Source organism: Benincasa hispida, chromosome 12 (genome assembly GCF_027475165.1).
Source record: "Benincasa hispida cultivar pf3 chromosome 12, pf3_genome.v1.1, whole genome shotgun sequence".
NCBI lineage: Eukaryota > Viridiplantae > Streptophyta > Magnoliopsida > Cucurbitales > Cucurbitaceae > Benincasa > Benincasa hispida.
Window position 1 is genome coordinate 52868758 of NC_143489.1, and position 22037 is coordinate 52890794.

General features: G+C 33.5%; 1 long non-coding RNA gene across 4 annotated transcripts; it reads right to left on the reverse strand.

Moving 5' to 3' along the window:
- Positions 1-15986: 15986 nt before the first annotated feature.
- LOC120092899 (uncharacterized) lies at positions 15987-21348 on the reverse strand. Of its 4 annotated transcripts, XR_005486213.2 has the most exons (4): positions 20992-21348; positions 20812-20863; positions 20528-20571; positions 15987-19234 (listed from the first exon to the last, which is right to left on the reverse strand). It is a non-coding gene; the product is annotated as an uncharacterized LOC120092899 (long non-coding RNA). The 4 variants fall into 4 exon arrangements; XR_016525150.1 differs by lacking the exon at positions 20528-20571; XR_016525149.1 differs by having other exon boundaries at positions 15987-20571.
- Between the last annotated feature and the right edge of the window lie 689 nt (positions 21349-22037).

The window sequence follows — 22037 nt, forward strand, 5'->3', positions numbered from 1 at the left end:
AGTCATCTCTTCCAAAGAGAAGTTGTGGCCACTATGTTCAAGCCCCAGAATCAGCCCTTAAGGGAGCAATCTCTCTACTTATCCCTACTTCGGGAAAGGAGTGAATTCCATCTTGTGGATTGAGTTCCCAACTCCCAGATCAGACAAGTCCCCAAAAAGCTAAGCGTGTTGAGTTGGCAATCTGGCCACTCTCACCCATACTAATCAAAGGATCGCCCTCAAAGGCAGGAGTTCCCAAAACACTCAGGATTGAGGTCGTGTCACCTATGGTCGTTTAGGTGAGATGTAAGTCTCCAGTATCAACGGCGTTATATATAGAGTCTAGTCATCTCGTGGTCTAGGTCTTATACAAACTCTTTGTATATGACACCCCCACTCGCACGTCTCCACATGAATGGTCAGGATCAACCATATGTAGTAGTTTACAACACTTACACACCTCTACAAAGCAGACCGTATCCGTAGTGTCACCAGGATCAGGTACCCCACCTTAATCCTTATACTACAGACCTATTTAGGTTATCACTTAAGGCATGATCCACTAGTATATCACGTATACATGTTTAAGTTCACATAAGATAACCAAGGAGCTTTGTTTATTGGATATGAGTAAATGCCATAATTAAATAACAATTATTTTATTCATCAAACAATGTGTATCTTTACAAAACAACGAGACTCCGGGAGAATTAGGACACCAATCCCAACAGTTATAACGTTGTGCCCTAGCGTTGCAATGCATCAAAGAGGCGAACAAATTTTTTTCCATAACGGGTCACAATATTGCAATGCTCCGAGATAAAAAGAATGACGCAGTTTGTCCCCGGTTCGGTTCGTGGTTCGGTTGGTTTACGTCCGATTTGCTTGGTTCAAGCAGTTCGCGGCTCGACTCCAGTTTTTTTTTGTCCAGTTCAAGCAGCTCTCTTGTTGTCAGTTAGTTTTTAATTAATTAAATTAATATAAAGATTATATTATATTAATTAATTGATAGTCCAATCCCAATCCAATTATTGCTCTTCAAATTATGCATTTGATGTATAGTTTAATTTTATTATTTTATATGTCATAATGTATGTCATATAGAAAAATCCCACCATAGGTTATGCATTAATCATGCATCATGAATATTATAAATGTTATAATATAGTTGCATGATTTATTTTATAACATGCTCATGCATCATATAATATAAGTGTTATAATATATGTTTGCATGCATAATAATATTGTCATGCATCATTTATATTATAAAATTTATAATATATAGTTGGATGTATGTATGAGTTTTATTATTTTTATTTCATTACTTTAGTATATAATTGTTATGTATGTTAAGTAATGAAATTGAGATTACATGAAGTATGACACTACTTTAGATAATTTTATAAATGTTATAGTTTTACTAAGTATGTCATTAAATGCAATATATGGTTTTAATTTGTTTCATTTATTTTATAATCGTGATAATTAAATATTAAATGAAATTAGAAACTAAATCCAATAATTTAGAATTGTATATAAACTTAGACTAAAATCATTTTTAAAATAGTTTTAAAATATGATTCATATAGACCTAAGTTCACAATATTTCTAATATGATTAGAAATTAGTTTAATTTTTTTAATAAGTTTAATAGGATTAAATTTGTTGTAATAAAATATTAAAATTGTAGCAAATGTATCTATAAGGGACCTTTGTCTAAAACTAGTTTTGTCGAGGCTGGGGTATTTAAGCTGACGGAAACGGAATACCCCTACCTTGGAATTAATGTAGAAGGTGAATTAGACAGATTTGCTATAAGAATGCAATTGTTGATTAAAGTTTGTTAAAATGTTTAATGAACATTAATCAAAATTGTTTAACAATCCAAATTAAGTGTTACTTTTGGGCAAATTTAAACAATAACGTAGTAAAAATAATTAGCCGTATCTTTCTAAGTTAAATTTGTTGGGGTTGATGCCCTAAAGTCTCGTGTCCTGTAGTTTATAAACAGTTTGTACGAACACTTGTGTTGTTGATATATGATATTTACTTCACATCTTGTATTTTGTTCAATTGTTTGTTTTATTTGCTTTACCACAAACCATAAAATCCCTGATTATTTGTATGTGACTTAAGCATGTATGTGGTGACATACAAGTGGATCATGTCTTGAATGATAACCAAAATGGTCTGTAGTATATGGATATAGGAGAGAAACATTATCCTGGTAACGCTACGAATGCGACCTGCTTTGTGGCATGGTCACAAGTGTTGTGACTTGTCATAGATGGTCTGATCCTGATCATTTGTGTTGGGGACATGCGAGCGGGGGCATCCTATACAAAGAGTTTCTATAAGACTTGACCATGAAGTGTTAACGTCTCGTTATATAACACCGTTCATGACAGAGACTTCACTTCACTAGGATGACCATAGGTGACATGACCTCAATCTTGAGTGAATTGGGAACTTCTGCCATTGAAGGTGGTGTAAAACCCGAATCCTAATTACTTCAAGTAAGAGTAAGTAATGTGATGTCTTCTAATAAGCTAAATGAAGCCATGTCTTAGGAAGGGTAGAAGATGTAAGCAAGAAGAAATAGGCTCTTGGATAACTAAGTGTAAAAGTAGGAAACAACTCGGCTAGGCTAAGGAAGGTCATGCTTGATGATGGAATGCATAATAAGCATATGAATGAGATCATGCCATCTAATGAGGTATGATGCTGAAGTAATATTGTGAGTGAAGTTAGCAAAAGGAAATTTTCTAAATCCTAGCCCTTCATCACCAATAGTGGGCCAGGTGGCACAAGGAGGGTTCATGCTGGATTTTGGGCAGTAATATAAGCAAGATGGTCGAGTTCATTGGGTCGGTTTGGACAAATTACTTAGGTTATTTGTGTAATTTCAGTGGCATTCGAAAGCTCTGTGTGTCTATTTTCTATGGCTGGGCTGCTAGAAGGAAAACTCGCTGGAATAAGGTCGGAGGGGCAAAATAAAGACGAAGGATTCGTTTCTCAGATGAATCTAGGCCATCAGTGAAAAACTGAAGCTCCAGGACGAATTACGTAGAATTTTGAGCTAAAAATTTGAGAAAATATTATTCAGTTATAAACAATCTTATAGAATGAAACTTTTTAAGATGAGGCATGGAAATCGAGTTATATAATTTTGAAGTTTGAACTGGAAATTGTTGAACAAGCAGACAACTGCTTGAATTGGGGTCAATGATGAAGTTTTGAATCTTCAGATTAAACGACGGGAACTTTTAAGTTGAAATTTTAAGATACTATTATTAACTCAATTCTAAACATGTTTGTATAAGGAAGTTTCTTCAAAAACGGGCTGGATTTTGAGTTATGAATTTTTGAAGTTGTAACAGAGAAGTTGTGCATAAGCAGACATCTGCTTGGGAAAACAAGCAAACAACTCATATAGAGAAAGAGGATCTCGCTAATGAAGGAAATCTCGTTAATTTTGTGCTGAGGATCTCACTAATGAAGGAAATCTCGCTAATTTTATGATGAGGATCTCGTTCTAGAAGGGAATCTCGCTAGAAATTGGGCTGAATCTCGCTGGTAAGGTTAGTAATGCTAGGATGACAGTTTGTCAGGAAAAGCTTGATCTCACTCATGAGGAGGATCTCGTTAGTAAAACTGTCTTTGTTGATGAAAGTTCCTTTAGTAAAGAAACTTTTGAGGTATTTTGCTACGAATTCTGAGTAGTTTAATCGGGAATTATGTCCTTTCAGGCCAATAAAAGTTAGGAGAGGCGTATAACCCGTTAAGAGGCTAACAAGCTGTGAGTGACTATGTGATGACTTACTATTTTAATGATTTAGAAACTATGATTTCTTGAAGATATTTCCCATGCTAAGTGTTTAAATGGATTGTCAAGCAACATATTTGTGAAACTGTTTCTCATGTTTAGTAAAGCATGTTTTCCATGGAATTGACATGATTTAGATATGTTATCTTGTCCAAATACTATCAGTATGTTTAAGTAACTCCATTTTTATGATGAACCAGTATGATGGATGAACTAGTATGATGATTTGAGCACTAAGCCTTAGTGTTCAACTAAATGTTTATGACGGATACTGAAGGACAATGAGAAGGTATCATTTCAACTAAATGTTTATGACTAGTTATATGACGGATACTGAAGGACAATGAGAAGGTGTCCTTTCAACTAAATATTTATGACTAGTTATATGACGGATACTGAAGGACAATGAGAAGGTATCATAGTCAAGTACCTAAGGTATGATGGTACTCAGTTATAACCACGTGCACATAGGTAATACGACGTCGAGGGATTTAGCAAAAGGGTTCTCCCCGACCAAGGTTGACATTGAGGGTTAGATCTAATAGTTCACTCTCAACTAAAGATAAGGGCAGTCATATCTTCTCCTAGGCTAAAAGGATAGTTTGGAATTGTTAATGCTTATGAATGTTTATCAACGCATGATGTTACTAATGTATGAGTTTTCCAAGTATGTTTTCCATATCTAACGCATGCTAATAGTTTTTACAAGCTAGTTCAACATGATTTAAGTCAACTTATTTTACAAAGTATGAAGCATGCATTAGGGTTAAAGCTAAGGTTGAATGAAACTTGATGTACTATGTTTTAAATACCTAAGATTGTCAAAGTACATGTGTTGGTATTCCTAAACATAATGAAAAGGGATACTAAAGGTAGGAAAGGTATCCTAAAGAGTTTTCTATGCTATATTCGAGAAATTGATAACTTAAGTGAGCCGGATACTGAAGGCAAGGAAGGTATTTGAATAAATGTACCAAGGTGTTAACGGTATATAGAAAACTCCATGTGCCGTAGGTAGTTCCGAATGAGAGGCCGAAGTATGGGTCTCCTAGGCTATGTACTAGCAAAAAGAGGCCGAAGTATGGGTCTCTTGGCCGGTAATAGACGTTGGGAGCTAGAGCAATGTATGCTCGTTCTCAACTAAGGAATAATAATGTTTAATGGTGGTTTAAAGGTTTTATGTACACGTTTTCTTGATTTACTTTAGTTTCAGTATTATGGTTTCAAGCTTCCGGTTTTGAGCATGAGATTTATATTTTTATTAAGTCACTCACTGGGCTTCTAGCTCACGTTTTCAAATATTTTCTTTCAGGTAGTGGTCAATTCCCAAAAGACTATTCTGCTGCTGCTCTGCCACTCAAAGAAACAGGTTAAAGGAAGTGTAATTAAAGACCTATGTTAGTTAGTACACATGTGTCTGTCTAGTGACTAGTATACTAGATGAGGCTCACTAAGTTGTAATATTCATGTATGAACAATGTTGCGAAACCCTGTAATGTAAATATGTTAAGTTCCGAGTTAATATGTTGGTATATTGATGATATGTATGTATTCAGGGTTTGAGTAAAAGTTAACAGGATAGTTAGGCGGTAAGTGTCAGTAAAAGGGTTGGTAACTGCTACAGTCACCATTCTATCCAGGTTTAGAGGGTAATCTGGGGTGGAATGTGATAGGCAGTCCTTTGATTTGTATGGGTGCGAGTGGCCAGGTCTCTGATTCAAACCTACCATTTTGGGGATTCGTCTGATTTGGGATCTGGGAACTCAGCTATACAAGAGGGAATTCACTCCTTCCCCGAGGTAGGGTAAGTAGATAGATGGCTCTCTTAAAGGCTGATTCCAAGGCTTGAACAATGTGGCGCCACACACCTTCTCTTGGCCCGAGAGGTGTTCATACATAGTTGGACTATATTGTATTGTTCATTAGAGGAATCAGTGGTACTTAAGAAGTGAGATGCAACTACAGGGGCATAACGGTAATTTGGCCCAACTATACTTACGAGCATCTGTGAAGGGTCATCGTACTCATGATTGGTTATATCCAATGGACACAAAAATAAATCTGTGGTAAGAAGAGTTCAGCTGTTGGTCTTTAGTGGAATGCCTGATAGTTAACGGAAGGTGGATCTCGTGGCTAAAGAGTTTAGTCAGCTATTCATGGATCGTTGAAGCTTCGAGCCACAGGTCCATAGGTCCCCTGGGTAGCTTGAATAAAGTCGAGAACAAGTATTTGTGTTAATTTGAAATGTTCAAATTGACAAGAGGAAGTTCGATTATATATGATATAATTGGACTGGTTAATTATATATGATATAATTGGCTAAATGTATGAGATACATTATTTCGGAGGAAATTAGATACAAATACAATTTATATCAAGTAGAGGAGAAAATACTATAGTAGATATGTGATATCAAACTATAGGATAAAAATATAATATGATTATATTTATTAATTAATTAGTTGGTTAATTATATGATAATTAATCCAAAAATTGCGTTTGGACGTGGCTTAGTGGGAATGAGTCGTTATTGTAACCGATGAAATAAAAATGAAAAATGTTTTCATTTTGAATCGCCCGGAGTTCAATCACCCAAAAGAATTTTGTGAAGCACACGTTGGTAGAAAAGAAAACAATCGCTTAAGAAAATCGAGAGACTATACGATAGCTCCTTTCCGCCTAAACGATCGTCTACCTCGCACCTAAACGATCGTACGCTATTTCCTATACGATCGGATAACTTCTTTAAACGATCGTATAGTGTGCCGATTTTGCTAAACGATCGTATACCTTTCTTAAACGATTGTTCAAGAAATCCTACACGATCGTGTAGTTTCTCCTAAATGGTAAGCATTCTGCTATGCAATAATGTCTTTTTCCCTCCCACTTGCTTATCGCCTACACGATTTGTTTTTCCTCCCTTATCTACTAAATTCACCAAAGACCACCCTTTGGGTTTTCACTCCGAGAATACCCGGGGCTCTTTAATGGTGGTGTCGTCCCCGCGACGTTCGTGTTCGTGCGTTGTTCGTGCTGCTGTTGTCGACGGTGCTGCTGGGTGTTGGTAGATCGCGTGGAGGTTTCCGCTGTGTTGGAGTTCCGAAGTGTGAAGAACGTCTTCAACTGGTATTAAACTCTTTCCCTTGTTATTTTCTTGTTCGAAGCATGCCGTTAATTAAGATTTGTTTATATAATTGTATCTTGAATATATAATATGTATTTCGGTCACGGTGAGATCGGAGCGATCCGAACGTTCTCATGGAACTCTTAGATATGAGATCCTTCAAAATTAACCTTAGGTAAAACACTCAGTGGGAGGAAAGTGGGGTATATGATACTTCATTTTTTATTTTTCACGTTTATCCTTCATAGTTCACATCGTGAGATCTATACTCGGCCTTGAGGCACCTTCGCTTGTGTCCCTCTGCGAGTAGTGTTTATATAGGTCAATACCAAGGTGAATGGAGAGAGTTTTTATAGTAAGTGGAAGCGAGACGTATGTCAACACATCCCATAATCTCTCATTAGTTTGTAGTAAATTTTCATGCTCGGCCTCGAGGCACCTTTGCTTGTGTCCTTCTACGGATGACATTTGTATGACTCTTTACTCAAACTCCAGAAATGAATAGGGTTGTTTTAGTTTTTGCCTCAATCAGTTTTTCCCTACGGTTGGCTCATTGGGGTGGAACTTTAGAATCTAAAATGACGGATTATACTTCACAAGAAAATGTTAAGCTGGTTAACAATTTTTGGACCGAACAATGGGGACTAATATTTACAGGAACAAGGAGTTGTTCTGTATATTGGTCGAGATGGTCTCATTTCAATGAAAAGGGTACCTGATCACTCTATGGTAGCTTTTACCTTGCCTCATTGAAACATCATTGCAAAATAGATGTCATATAGGGTGCATTAAATTATTTTGCTAAATTTGATTGGTTTTTTAAACTGAGTAATGCATGAACTACTAATATAAATAAATTGTATGTTTCAACATTTTTTTCCAAAATGGCTTTCGTAGCATTAAATATGCTCGCCATAAACAAATTAACTGGCGATAATTAAATCACCTGGAAAAACACTATTAACACAATTCTGATCATTGATGATTTGAGATTTGTCCTAGTGGAGGAATGTCCTCCAGTCAGCTTAAAATGCCGCTCGAAACGTTCAAGAGGCATATAAGTGCTGGGTAAGGAAAAATGAAAAGGCCCAAATATATATCTTGGCAAGCCTTTCTGAAGTATTGGCCAAGAAGCATGAGGCCATGCTCACTGTTGGCGAGATCATGGAATCCCTGTGGGGAATGTTCGGATAACCGTCCACTTAGCTTAGGCATGACACTCTTAAATCCACCTTCAATGCTCGTATGCAAGAGGGGACCTCTGTTCGAGAACACGTTCTAAACATGATGGTCCATCTTTGGCACCTAAATACTAAACCGTTTAAAACTGCGATAACTCAGAATAAAAGACAAAAAATTTCTCTTAAAGAAAATGCTCATCTTTGGCACCTAAGATTATGACACATAAATCTCATTAGGATTGAGAGATTGGTTAAGAATAAACTTCAAGTGAGTTAGAAGAAAATTCTTTACCTATATGTGAGTCATGCCTTGAAGGCAAAATGACTCAAAGATCTTTTACTGGAAAAGGACAAAGAGCCAAAGAACCCTTAAAACTTGTACATTCAGATCTATGTGGTTTGATGAATGTTAAGGCAAGAGGAGGGTTTGAATATTTCATCAATTTTACTGATGATTATTCTAGATATGGGTATGTTTATTTAATGCAACATAAGTCTGAAGCCATTGAAAGGTTCCAAGAGTATAAGACTGAAGTTGAAAATGCATTAAATAAAAACAATCAAACCATTTCGATCTAATCGAGGTGGAGAGTATATGGATATAAAATTTCAAGACTGTTTGATAGAACATAGAATTGTATCTCAACGGGCAGAATGTTGTATAAAAAAGGAGAAATTGAATCCTGTTGGATATGGTTCAATCTATGATGAGTCATGCTTCCTTAACTGACTCGTTTTGGGGTTATGCAGCATAGGTTGTAGCTTACATTTTGAACTGTGTTCCATCTAAAAGTATTGCCAGAACACCTTTGGAATTAGGAAATGGTCGTAAAGGTAGTTTATGCCATTTTGGGATCTACGGTTGCCTAGCACACATGCTTGAGGCAAATCCTAAGAAATTGGAACTTCGTTCAAAACTGTGTCTATTTGTAGGTTACCCTGAAGGAACGAGAGGTGGTTACTTCTACGATCCTAAAGATAATAAAGTGTTTGTGTCGATAAACACTATTTTTTTAGAAGAGGATCACATAAGGGAGTATAAGCCTTGCAGTAAGATAGTGTTAAATGAACTTTCTAGTGAAACTACTAAACCTTCAACAATAGTTGTTGAAGAACCCAATACCTCAACAAGAGTTGTTGAAGTTGGAACATCTAGTAGGTCACATCTACCTCAAACGTTGAGGGAGCCTCGCCGTAGTGGTAGGATTGCAAATCTGCCTATTCGTTAAGGTTTAACAGAAATCCTAACTATCGTAGTTGACGAAGATGTTGAGGATCCATTGTCTTATAAGAAGGCAATAAAGGATGTTGACAAAAATGAATGGATCAAAGCTATGAATCTCGAAATGGGGTCTATGTACTTCAGTTCGGTTTGGGATCTTGTAGATCAACCTGATAGGGTTAAACCTGAAAATGGATCTACAAGAGAATATGAGGTGTTGATGGGAAGATGCATACCTTCAAGGCTAGACTTGTAGTTAAGGGTTATACCCAAGTTGAGGGAGTTGACTATGGAAAGACTTTCTCATCTGTTGCCATGTTGAAGTCTATTCGGATACTCTTGCCCATTGCCTCATATTTTGACTATGAGATTTGAAAAATTGATGTCAAGACTACTTTTCTGAATGACAATCTTGATAAAACCATAGATATGGAGCAATCTGAGGGATTCATAACCCAAGGTCAAGAGCAAAAAGTTTGCAGACTTAATCAGTCCATTTATGGATTGAAACAAGCTTCTTGATCTTGGAATATAAGATTTCATACTGCGAACAAATCTTATGGCTTTGATCAAAATGTTGATGAGCCTTGTGTTTACAAGAGAATCATCAACAGTACAGTAGCTTTTCTTGTGTTGTATGTAGACAATATCCTACTAATTGAGAATAATGTAGGTCTACTGATTGAAATTAAAAATTGGCTAACGATGCAATTCCAAATGAAATATTTGGGAAAGGCACAATTTGTTTTAGGCATTCAGATCTTTAGAGATCGAAAGAATAAATCGCTGGCCCTGTCTCAGACATCATACATTGAGAAGATACTTGTAAAGTTTTCGATACAGAACTCTAAGAGAGGCTTGCTCCTTTTCAGGCATGGAGTTATTTTGTTTAAGGAATAGTGTCCTAAAACATCTCAAGAGTAGAGATGTCCACGGGGCGAGGCGGGGCCGGGGATGTTATTCCCCATCCCCGTCCCCGTTCCCCATTTCATTCCCTATCCTTGTGAAATTCCCCATGTCCCGGGGAATTTTTTCCCATTACTTTTTTTTCTTTTTTTGTAAAAAGTCAATTAATTTAAATCATTAATGTGGGCAAATTTTAATTAAATAATTAATTTTATCACTAAATTGTTTATTATAGATAGTTTTATATGACAATTTGAATTTAAAGATAAATTACACAAATTTTGGCCTAAAAAAGCTAAGAAATAAATAAATATAAATAAAATTATTCACATATTTAATCTAAATTTAAACATATTCATTATTTTTCCCAATAAATAATCAAATTTGAAATTTAAATGTAATATTTATATAATAATAATAATATATGACATTAAATAACTATACTAAATAAATATGTAAAAGCTAATCGGGGCGGGGACGGGGAACGGGGAACGGGGTGGGGCTGGGGTCGAGGGCGGGGTCGGGGCCGGGAATGCATTCTCCGTCCCCATCCCTATCCCTGTTTAGCTCACGGGAAATTTTTTCCCCACTCCCTCCCCCATTCCCCGCCTAATCGGGAAATCCCCGTTCCGTTCGAGGCGGGACCCCGTCTCCATGGGGAAATTGGACATATCTATTCAAGAGGATGAGAAAATGAGACGGATCCCCTACGCATCGACTGTTGGTAGTCTAATATATGCGATGTTATGTAAACATCTGCGATGTGGTAAGCATAGTCAATAGATATCAATCTAATCCAAAATTTGATCATTACACTGCTATTAAGAACATCCTCAAGTATCTTCAGAGAACGAAGGACTACATGCTCGTGTATGGTTCTAAGAATTTGATCCTTACAGGATACACAAACTCTGATTTCTAGATTGATAAGGATTCTAAGAAATCCACATTAGGATCAGTCACTCTTAGTGGATGGGTAGTAGTCTGGAGGAGCACCAAGCAAGGGTGCATTACTAACTCCACTATGGAGGCTAAGTATGTAGCAGCTTGTGAAGCTGCTAAGGAAGCTGTGTGGCTCAGGAAGTGCTTGACTGATCTGAAAGTTATTCCAGACATGTCAAAGCCCATTGCCCTTTATTATGATAATAGTGGTGCTATGCGCAAAAGTTGTAGGGGGATCGAATCCCGCAATGGAAGCATTTTGTTAGAATGTCTTGCATCCCGTAAATCGATTTTACATTAAACAAAATCATTATACAAAACAAAATATATAAACATGTAAATTAGCATGCATTAGGGATAAGATTAGAACGATTCTTAACTTTGTAGATTCCCAAGTGCCACGAACAATCCTTTCCTATTCCAACAAACGAATCTCCAACGATATTGATCACAATTTCTTGAACGATTCTTACCTTGGTATCCAACTATTAGGAGAGGGAGAGGGGAAAAGAGTTTTGGAGAATAGAGATGATTTTCTTTATGGCTTAGAGAAAAGATTCTGCATAATAACACTATGGTATTGTGTATTATGTTTGTGTATTTCCAAAGGGCCATAGGGAGGTCTTTATATAGAGAAAGGACCAAACCATTTTCCTAATATTTTTATTTTCTATAATTAAATAAATAACACTTATTTAATTAATTAGCCCAATTAAATAACACCTATTTAATTTTAATTTACACAATAATTAAATGACTATTTATACTATAATTAAATAAATAACACTTATTTAATTAATTAGCCCAATTAAATAACACCTATTTAATTTTAATTTACACAATAATTAAATGACTATTTATACATTAAACCTAATATAATATATATATTTAATTATAATAAACATCCCATATATATGTGCAAAATATCTCTATTAATTAATTCTTTGTGAATTTAATTCACTTGAATTAATTAATTTGAATCTTATTCAAATATCACTTTTCAATTTAATTATAGATCATATCCATAATTATATATTAATCACAATAATATATAGTTTCCTCAAATTAATTTGAACAATTCAAAGTATCTCTCAAGTATCCTCTAGTGAGCTAACGAGGAGACTTGGTGGACTTGTAGATTAGAAGCTCTAATAATATGAGATTAATTGGCTAAACTCATTAACCAAATTAATCAATATTCGTTAACTATGAGTACAATTCACTAAAGACCCACAACTGCACTATTCTCACTACAAATTAAAAGGGAAAAGAGTGTAGAGCCCTGTCAGGAATCGTGACACTCTCAATGTGTATGTGAAGGTCTTTGCCAAAAATCCACTAATTCCACAATTCCCTTCCTTAATTTCTCTCAGGAATCGTGGGATGACGCAGAGGGAGTCATGCGATCTTCTTCTTCCTTCTCCCTGATGGTTCACGTAGACACTCTTAATGTGTATGTGAAGGTCTCTGCCAAAAATCCTCTCTAGAATTCTTCTCCCTCACTTTTACTAAAGTTAAGAGCAAAACCCACAACTCTTGCTCTTATTCTCACCCTAAGGAGAATACAAAGGACTCTCTTTTGGTGTTGTCCAAATTGTTGGTTGTTTTTGTTTGTGATCAAAAGAAGTGTTCGTGACCTTTTGGAGAGGAGATCATGAAGGTTTTGGTTCTCCAGAGGTAAGTATGATCCAAACCCCAACTCACATTCTCTGTTTAATCTCTAAAAGCATGCTGTAAAATTCTGTAAAATGCATATTAATATTCTTTGTGTTTTTAATTTTGTGAGATCTAAAAATTGGGAACGATCTCTACTTCTTCTAAAGACGTCACAGTCCTTCAATATAATCATTCCACTTTTCCCCACGACCATCTTCTTTGACAATGTTTCACACTAGAGCTAGTCGAAGTCGATTATCAAAGCGATTGAAGCCATTCGAAACTAGATCATTTTGCTCTAAATCCCACATTTAGACCAACAAGAGCAACAACAATGGCAAGATCAATGGCGACAATACGATTGAGTCGGATTTGAGCAACTTCAACGAGGCATACAAGCAGTTGGATAACTTGGACTTCATGACCGCCTCCAAGATCCTCTTCACTAAACCTTCCAAGAAAAAGGAAATTTGGGTATCACTTTCTAGTCTCTATCTTTGTCTGTCATGCTTGTTTTGATCAGTTCTACACTTTGAGTAGCATTTGGTTCTTCAAGTTCTTTGGGGCACTTTATCAAACACGTTGTATTCACATCTGTAATATGTAATTGGATTATATGGGTATTGTTCTATGCTTGTGTATATTTCAATAGATTGTTATCCTACCTCTGCTAGTTGGCATGCGACTTTAAATTTGCTTCACATGTTGTCTTTATTATTTACCTTGCTATCATATCAGGTTGTCTGCGTTTCAGGGAGCTTTGATATTCTTGTGGTGGCTGAAAGGCTTAGGTGATCTAGGAAGTTTATTGATGATGATATAAACTTGAAGAATAAAAACGAAGAACGAAGGTATAGAGAGTAAACTTTATAGCTAATGCTGTAGAAGTTTGTTGTTATATATTGTAGAAGTTAAAATAATTTATTTGTTTCGTGCTTAGTTTCAAAAAGTTACTTCAAACTCTTATTATTTTATTGTTTTGCAATCAGGTATGGATGACTTTTGAATTGGGGTTTTATCCAATCATTTCTGGCAACCTTTACACCTGAAAAAGCCGATCAACCCAACCCAACCCGTACGGTTTGGGTTGGGCTACCAACTCATTTGGGTTATGTTGAGTTCAAATAAATGAAAATTTTATGGGATGGATTAGTTCACGAGTTCACCTGATATAACCCAAATCAACTGAATTTATTATTAACTTTAAAATATATTCTTTTATTACTGATAACACAATTATTTATACATATATTAATTTTAGTTTTATTTAATTCCAATATTTTTTGAATAATTTATTTTTCAACAACTTTAAAAATAGTTTCTTTACACTTAGAAAGAAAATTTTAATTGAAATTGAGTTGTTAATCTTAATTCAATATATGAAAATAATTAAATTAGATTTTTACATTTTTACATATTGTTTTTTTTTAAAACAAAATTTTAAATAAATGACCCGATTAACCCGAATCAATCCCACCCAAATATTTCATCTGAGTTGGGTTGAGTTCATTTTTTAATAAGGATTTGGGTTGAAAAATTTACAATCCGAACAATTGAGTTGTGTCTAAAAAGTCTTTCAACCTAACCCAACACCCCTAATTTCAATTCAAAACTTTATTCACTTGTCGATTGTAAAGTATATGATATTTGATATCTCATTGATTGTCTGCACACAACTTTGGAGATGGACTGCTTATTCTTTCCGAGAGAAACTAGGATACAATCAAATTCTTCTATTGATTTTTTTTCTGGTTCTATGATGTCTTGTGTGCTAATGAGTGTGATTGGCATGAATTGTTTAGCTATTTTTCTCTCTGCACATGAAGTGTTGCTAGTTTTATATTTGGGTATTTTATTAAGGTTTTCATAAACTTTTGATTTTTTTTTAAATAATGGTATTTTAATATCTATTTACAAAAATAGAATTAGTTTGAAAGTATTCACAAAAACTAAAATTGGATCCATAAGTGAGATTTAAGGCAAATCATGAATGAGATTGAACCATTTTGGTAGGGATATTAATGTTTAACCATTTAAGAGTAAAAAATAAATAAATAGAAGAGACATTAATGTTTGACCATTAAAAGTTACGAAATTTTTTGTTATAGAATTTGAAAATATTGATTTCCATATTTTATATACCAATTAAATTTAAATCTATTTATGAGATTTTTTTTTTGACAATATCTACTTATGCATTTCTTTAAAAAATTCATGAATGAGTTAAAAACAAGCATTACATTTAACTCGAATTTAATTTTAGGATTTTTTTTTAAAAAATAATGTTATTTTAATATTTATTGACAAAAATAAAGTTGGTTCGAAAGTATTGACAATTAGAGTTGGTTTTAATAATTATGATTTTTAAAGCAAATCCTTTCATTTCCTTTTTAAAAAAAGAAACTGCTACCATTAACATGAAGTCGAGTTTTTTTTTTCTCTTTTAAGTGAGAATCTGAATATAATGTTACGTTAACAAATTCGTTGGATGAAGCTTGAACAAAAATTGAATCTTTTTTATATATTCCAAAATTTCACCACGAGATTTTTTTCATTCAAAGAAGAAATATTATATATATATATATATATATACCTTTCATTAAAATTTCATTTAATACAGAAATTAATATAATAACGACATGTAACAAATTCAAAATTTTCTCGAATTTTTTTATATGATAACTTATTAATATGAAAAATTGTGAAAACAATTAGAAAATAAAAATATGGAAATCGTGGACCTCGTCTACGAGTTTAGTCTCAAATTTTTTTATATGGCAACTTATTAATATGGAAAATTATGAAAACAATTAAACAATAAACTTGATATACCACGTCAATAGTTTAGAATTCTCAACGGATGTATAGACATCGTCGAGAATTCATTGAATTCCCGATGGCTGGTATCAGGAGTTCAATTAAAAAACTCATTGCCTTAATCGAACTCCTGACGACTTAACAACCATCGATTCAAACAATGAGTTTCTGAATTGAACTCTCGATGATTTATCAAGTATTGGGATATTAAGAACTCAGAGATAGTATAATTTTTAAAATTTTAATATTTATTTTTTTATTTTGATTTAAATAACCTAAAATTTATAACATTATTAAACAAATCAAAGATATTCACATGAGGAACAAAACAAACAAACAAAGTCATATATTCTTTACTACACAAAAGAGAGAAAAGTTGGTAAAATGGTCTACAAAAGAAATATGTCTTGACTAATATATAGAAGACAAAACTCTCAACATCATGTCCAAGCATCATCTCCAAATAACATCTCCAAACAACATCTCCATACAACATCTCCAAACAACATCTCCAACAACATTTCCAACAACATCTCCAAACAGCATTCTACAAAACAAACAAAAACCATAAGGTGAATCCTACAATCTTACAAAACAAAGAAAATCTTACAATCCTACAAAACAAAGAAAATCAACACACTTCCAAGGCTATATGTTCTCAACCTTAAACCTCCATAAACACACAAAAACCATAAGTTGAACTCCAAAAGAAAGATACTAATCTCAACCCACCCCACACAATATTCGAACTTTATAAACCTCCACAAACACACATAAAAACTCTACAAACACACAAAAAATCCTTAAAACACATTAAAATTCAGTTGTTTGGCTACCATAATTGCAAGATAGCAAATAATTCATTATCATAAAGCTACTAGTTGCTGGGAATCGAATCTCGAGCGGAAGTGTGTGGACCATCTTGCATTCGAGTTTTCATTTTATAGGAAACAAAAACAACAACTAAACAGAATAGTATAAATAGGATAAACATCATGAAAGCATGCTTTATTGAAAGGAAATAGAAGGAGAAGAACTGTTGCTTACCATTTAAGATTCCCAAGCCTCTCGAAATTTCCTCTAGTCTTTCAAACGAACGTCTCCTCAATTGATCTCAGACAAGATCACAAGAATAACCTTGTTATTCTTTAGGACTCCAATAATTGGATAGGTGGATAATTGGAAGAGGGAGAGGTAGATAAATTTCTTTTTTGAGAGAGTGAAGGGAGGATTTTCCTTTTGATGGCCTAGGTTAAAATCTCACCAAATAAAAACTTACCCTAAAAAGAGCCATAAGGAGGAATTTATATGGAGAAGGGTTAACCCCTTCTCCAAGTATTTCCTTTTCCAGCCTTATGCTAAATTAATCAAATAACCTTTATTTAATTAATTAGCACATCAATTAAATAACCATATATATTAAATTCAACTTAACATCTATATCTATATCTATATCTATATATATATATTGAGAGAGAGAGTTAATTAATAATTATAAATATCACATGTTTATATGCATCCACCTCTATATAAAATTTATTAATCAATTAATTAACCATTAATTAATCAATTAACTATATTAAATAATATTTAATATAGAGTTAATTAACATATAAATATCATATATTTATAAACACTTTAGAAATCCAATTCCCATAAATCTGATATTTGAATCTTATTCAAATATATCTTTCTCACTTGATGTGAATTATAGATCACATCTATAATTAATTTTATATTAATCACATTAATATACAAATTCCTCAATTGATTTGAACAATTCAAATCATTCTTCATCAATATCCTTTCTTGAGCTAACAAGGAGTCGTTATGGACCTACAGATTGGAAGTTCCAACGATATGAGATTAATTAGCTAAACTCATTAACCAAATTAATCAATATTTGTTAACTGTGAGTACACTTCACTAAAGACCCATAACTGCACTATTCTCACTGTAGATATATTTCTGTGTCCATAAATATAAACCAATAAAAGCAAGTTAGTCCTTCACGAGTGTTCGTAACACCAATTGGAACAAATTATTGTTTTACCCTTAGGTTACCTCTACATCCTTAAGTACTAGTGCTCCTCTAATGAATAACCTGTTTATGGTCCAACCATCAAACAGAAACCCCTCTCAGGTCAACGAGAGGGTAGAGTCCTTGTTCAAGTTCTAGAGACACCACTTAAGGGAACACTCATCTACTTACCCTAAAGTCGGAAAGAAATGAATTCTATCTTGTATTATTACGTTCCTATCTCCCCACTCGGTCTTGTCTCCAAAATTGTGGGATTATTGAATCAAGAAACTGGCTACTCTCACCCATCCAAATCAAAGGAAAATCCCTCATAAATAGGAGTTCATAATATACTCAGGGTTAAGGTTAAGTTGCCTAGACCATCCTATTGAAATAGAAACCTAACTAGTCAACAATGTTACCTCTAGTGGTTACTATTTCACGGTCCGGTCTTATGTAAACTCATTGTATAGGATACCCCCACTCGCATATCACGTACATGAACACGTTGGATAATTGCATTTATATCAAATGCAAAGTAGGCCATATCCATAGTGTTATTAGGATAAGGTACCCAGTCTTATCCCTATACTATAGACCCTTTAGGTTGTATCTTGAACATTTATCCCTGTATATCTCCACTTACTGTTCAAGACTCATAAAACAACCTAAGAATTTGTTTATTGGATTTAGGGTTATTAAAACAAAATAGAATACAACAGAATCAATAACATTTATTGAAATAACATCGATAACTCTTTATTGATTAAATAATTTTGATAACTCTTTATTGATATCGGTTAATTAATTACATTTACTATTTATGAGTTCTAGGACATAAAACTAAACACTAGTAAGATATAACTACTTTGCTACTATAAGATAGCAACATATTAACCAATTAGATAATGAAGTAATCATACCTAATTCGATGACCCTTTTCTCTATGATCGTATCATATCTTCAATCATTTTTTTCATTTCTTCCAACTGTCTTGCATGATCCTCTCTCATTTGTTTTTGGACGTCTTCAAGTTCCTTAATCTTCGATTGAGATTGTTCAACATTGGGTTTTAGTTCACTTACCTCCCTATCATGCACTTCTTGAGTAGATGACGAGCTCGATGAACTGCTACCCCTCATTGACTTATGTTTAGGGTCCCAACCTATACCTTTTATATGATCAAGTTGTCTACCCAAGACTATCTCACAAATTTCATCCCCTGTTACTGGTTGGGAATCCTCTGGAGTGAGGTTGGATTGTAAATTTAAAATTTTTTTTGCACATATTATTTAACTTGCGTAAATACGAGTGATTGAACTTACAAATTGAAAAAAAAAATTTTTTTAAAAAAACAAATTGATTACATGTGCATCCTCAGCTTCCTGATTCACAAACTTGTCATTTTTAGAGTGTGTTTCTCTAAATAGGTCAACAAGTCCCACTTCTCGACCTTGTTTTTCGTGCAACTCAAATTGAATTTGCAGGAAGAACTTTTACTCGTCTACACGGTCGAACAATGATTTATGTCAATTCTTCCTACTCACCTCCGAAATTTCCTACGTTAAAACAAAAAATTAAGAAGATATTCCATAATAGTAAATCGAGTAAATGATAGACATCCTCAATTATTATAACCTGAAACTCTAAGTTTAATAGATATTCTAACTTTGCCATATCTAAAAACTGGGACTCTATACTCCACCGATAACGTATTTCTAAGTTTGATCCATTCTTTATTTATCTTTAAAAATAAACCTTTTCTGACCAACTTGTAATCCAAAACAAATTATAGTCTGTATTATTTAGATAATGAATAATACAAAGATCAAATCGAAACAATTTAATAGATGTCGGTTCATGAATAAAGGGAATGAGGAATAAAATCTCATCACATCATCTTTTCATTCAAGGTACATTTTACCCAAGTCTTACTTTCTTTGAGCAAATCTATGTCTTATAAAAAAAAATAATAATAATAGAAGCCACAACACCTTATCAACAAAGCTATAGGACAATAACATAGCAAAAGAAATTTGGGAGAGGGCAAAAGCACAACCATCTTCTAGGAACATCATAACACTTCCAAATTTCTAATTTCAAAAGAGAGAGATGGTGAGAACACTTTACATAAAACATAAATTCATTAAAAAACATTTGTATATATACCTCTTTAGTAAATCAAAATCTTTAATGAATGACAAACTACTACATTTCCCTTAAAATACCTCTTTTTTTTTTTTTTTTTTTTTTTTTTTGTGGATCATGGGTTCAAAGTCATTCCCAACTATAAGGTTGAGGTAATATTACAACTTTATAAGAAAAAAACATTTTTTAAGAAGTAAATGGAAAATTTTAAAGTATTATTAATCTAACTAAAAATTTAAGACGGGAGGATATTAGAAAACAATGGCCAATGGGACATGGGAGAGATTGTCAAGGTGCATGAACTCAAACAACCCATGTGAGTAGACCCAACCCAACAAGTATGGCCTATCCTATTTATTCTTTCCTTTCATTACCCTTTCATTCTACAAACCTATTCAACAAGTTCAATGCCAAAAGGAGATTAATGCTAAATTAATTTACAAAATTCTTCATGTGGAAATCAATTCATTTATTTATTTACTTACTTTTTTTTTCCTTGCAATGGAATCAATTCATTTATTACCAAAGTTGTGGATACAATCATAATGAATTATAAAAAATTAATTGAAAATAATTTCCTAATTATGTGAAACTTATAGTACTAAACATCCATTATGATAGATATAGAATGTAACACCAAGAATATAAAATATAATATATGCTAAAAATTAAAAGGAAAATGAGGGAACAAATTTATTCCTAACCTCATATTTTAGGACACTTGAGACCCAACCCGAGTAAAGAACAACTGTAAGACATTGAGAATGAGAAAGATTGTGAAATTCGAGCTTGGAGCTAGATTACTCAAGTGAAGAAATGAAAAATGAGCAACTAAAAGCATGAAAAACAACAACAAAATTATGAAAACAGCTACAAAATTATCTCATAATTGGACTAGTTTCATAATTTCCCCCCATTTTAAACAAATTACAGCCTACCTAAGCTCGATTCCTTCAATTTAAAAGTGCAGATTCAAAGTTTAACTTACCAAAGGATGGACGACTGAAGGATTGGAATCTTGAGCGGAAGAGTGAGAATGCCTTGCATTTTGATTTTTCGGTTTAAATGAAACAAAATCAGCACATAAAATAAAATCAAAGAGGGAATAAACATGTAATAAACCAACATGCTAATTGAAGAGTAAAAAGGGGAAGAAGAATATCACTACCTTCGTCAGTTCCCTAACTCTTTAAGATTTCCTTATCGTCTTCCCTAAAATGATTCTCTAGCGAACGGTGAACACTACTGTAAGTGAGACCTCATTATTCTCCTAGGAATTCAAGGGTAGAAGAGTGGTCTCTATAACCTTGTCAGTTCCCTAACTCTTTAAGATTTCCTTGTCGTCTTCCCTGAAACGATTCTCCAGCGAACGACGAACACTACCGTAAGTGAGACCTCATTGTTCTTTTAGGAATTCAAGGGTAGAAGAGTGGTCTCTACAACTTAGATGAAGAAGAAGAATAGAGAATATGGAGAAGGAAAATTCTGAGAAGAGATTAATTTGGAGGATGGGGTTTCATTTCACCAAATGAATTCCCTTACCCTAATTTGGGCAAAATAACAAATTTATATGGAGACTTTCTCCACAGTTTTCCAAAATTACCCTTAGGTCTTATTTAATTAAATAACCATTATTTAATTAATTAGCCTATTAATTAAATAACATATTAAATGCAATTTAATATATATATATAATTAATTAATTAATAAACATCATATGTTTATTTGCCTCCACCTCTCATAATTAATTAATTAATTCTTTATGAATCAAATTCATAAGAATTTAATACTTGAATCCTATTCAAATATTTCTCTCTTAATTATAGATTAGGTCTATAATTAACTGTATCATATTAATCTCATTAATATGTTATTACATCAATTGATTTGAACAATTCAAATCATTCCTCTTTTTCTTTAGTGAGCTAACAAGGAGATCTTATAGACATACAGATTAGAAGCTCCAACAATATGAGATTAATTAATTAAAATCTTTAATTAAATTAATCAATATTCATTAACTATCGGACACTCCACTAAAGACCGTAGCTACAGTCTTCACACTGTAGATATATTTCTATGTCCATGGATATAACCAATAATTGCAAGTTAGTCCTTCATGAATGTTTATAACACCAACTGGATCAAATTACTATTTTACCCTTGGGTTATCTCTGACTCTTTAAGTACCGGTGCTTCTCTAATGAATAACCA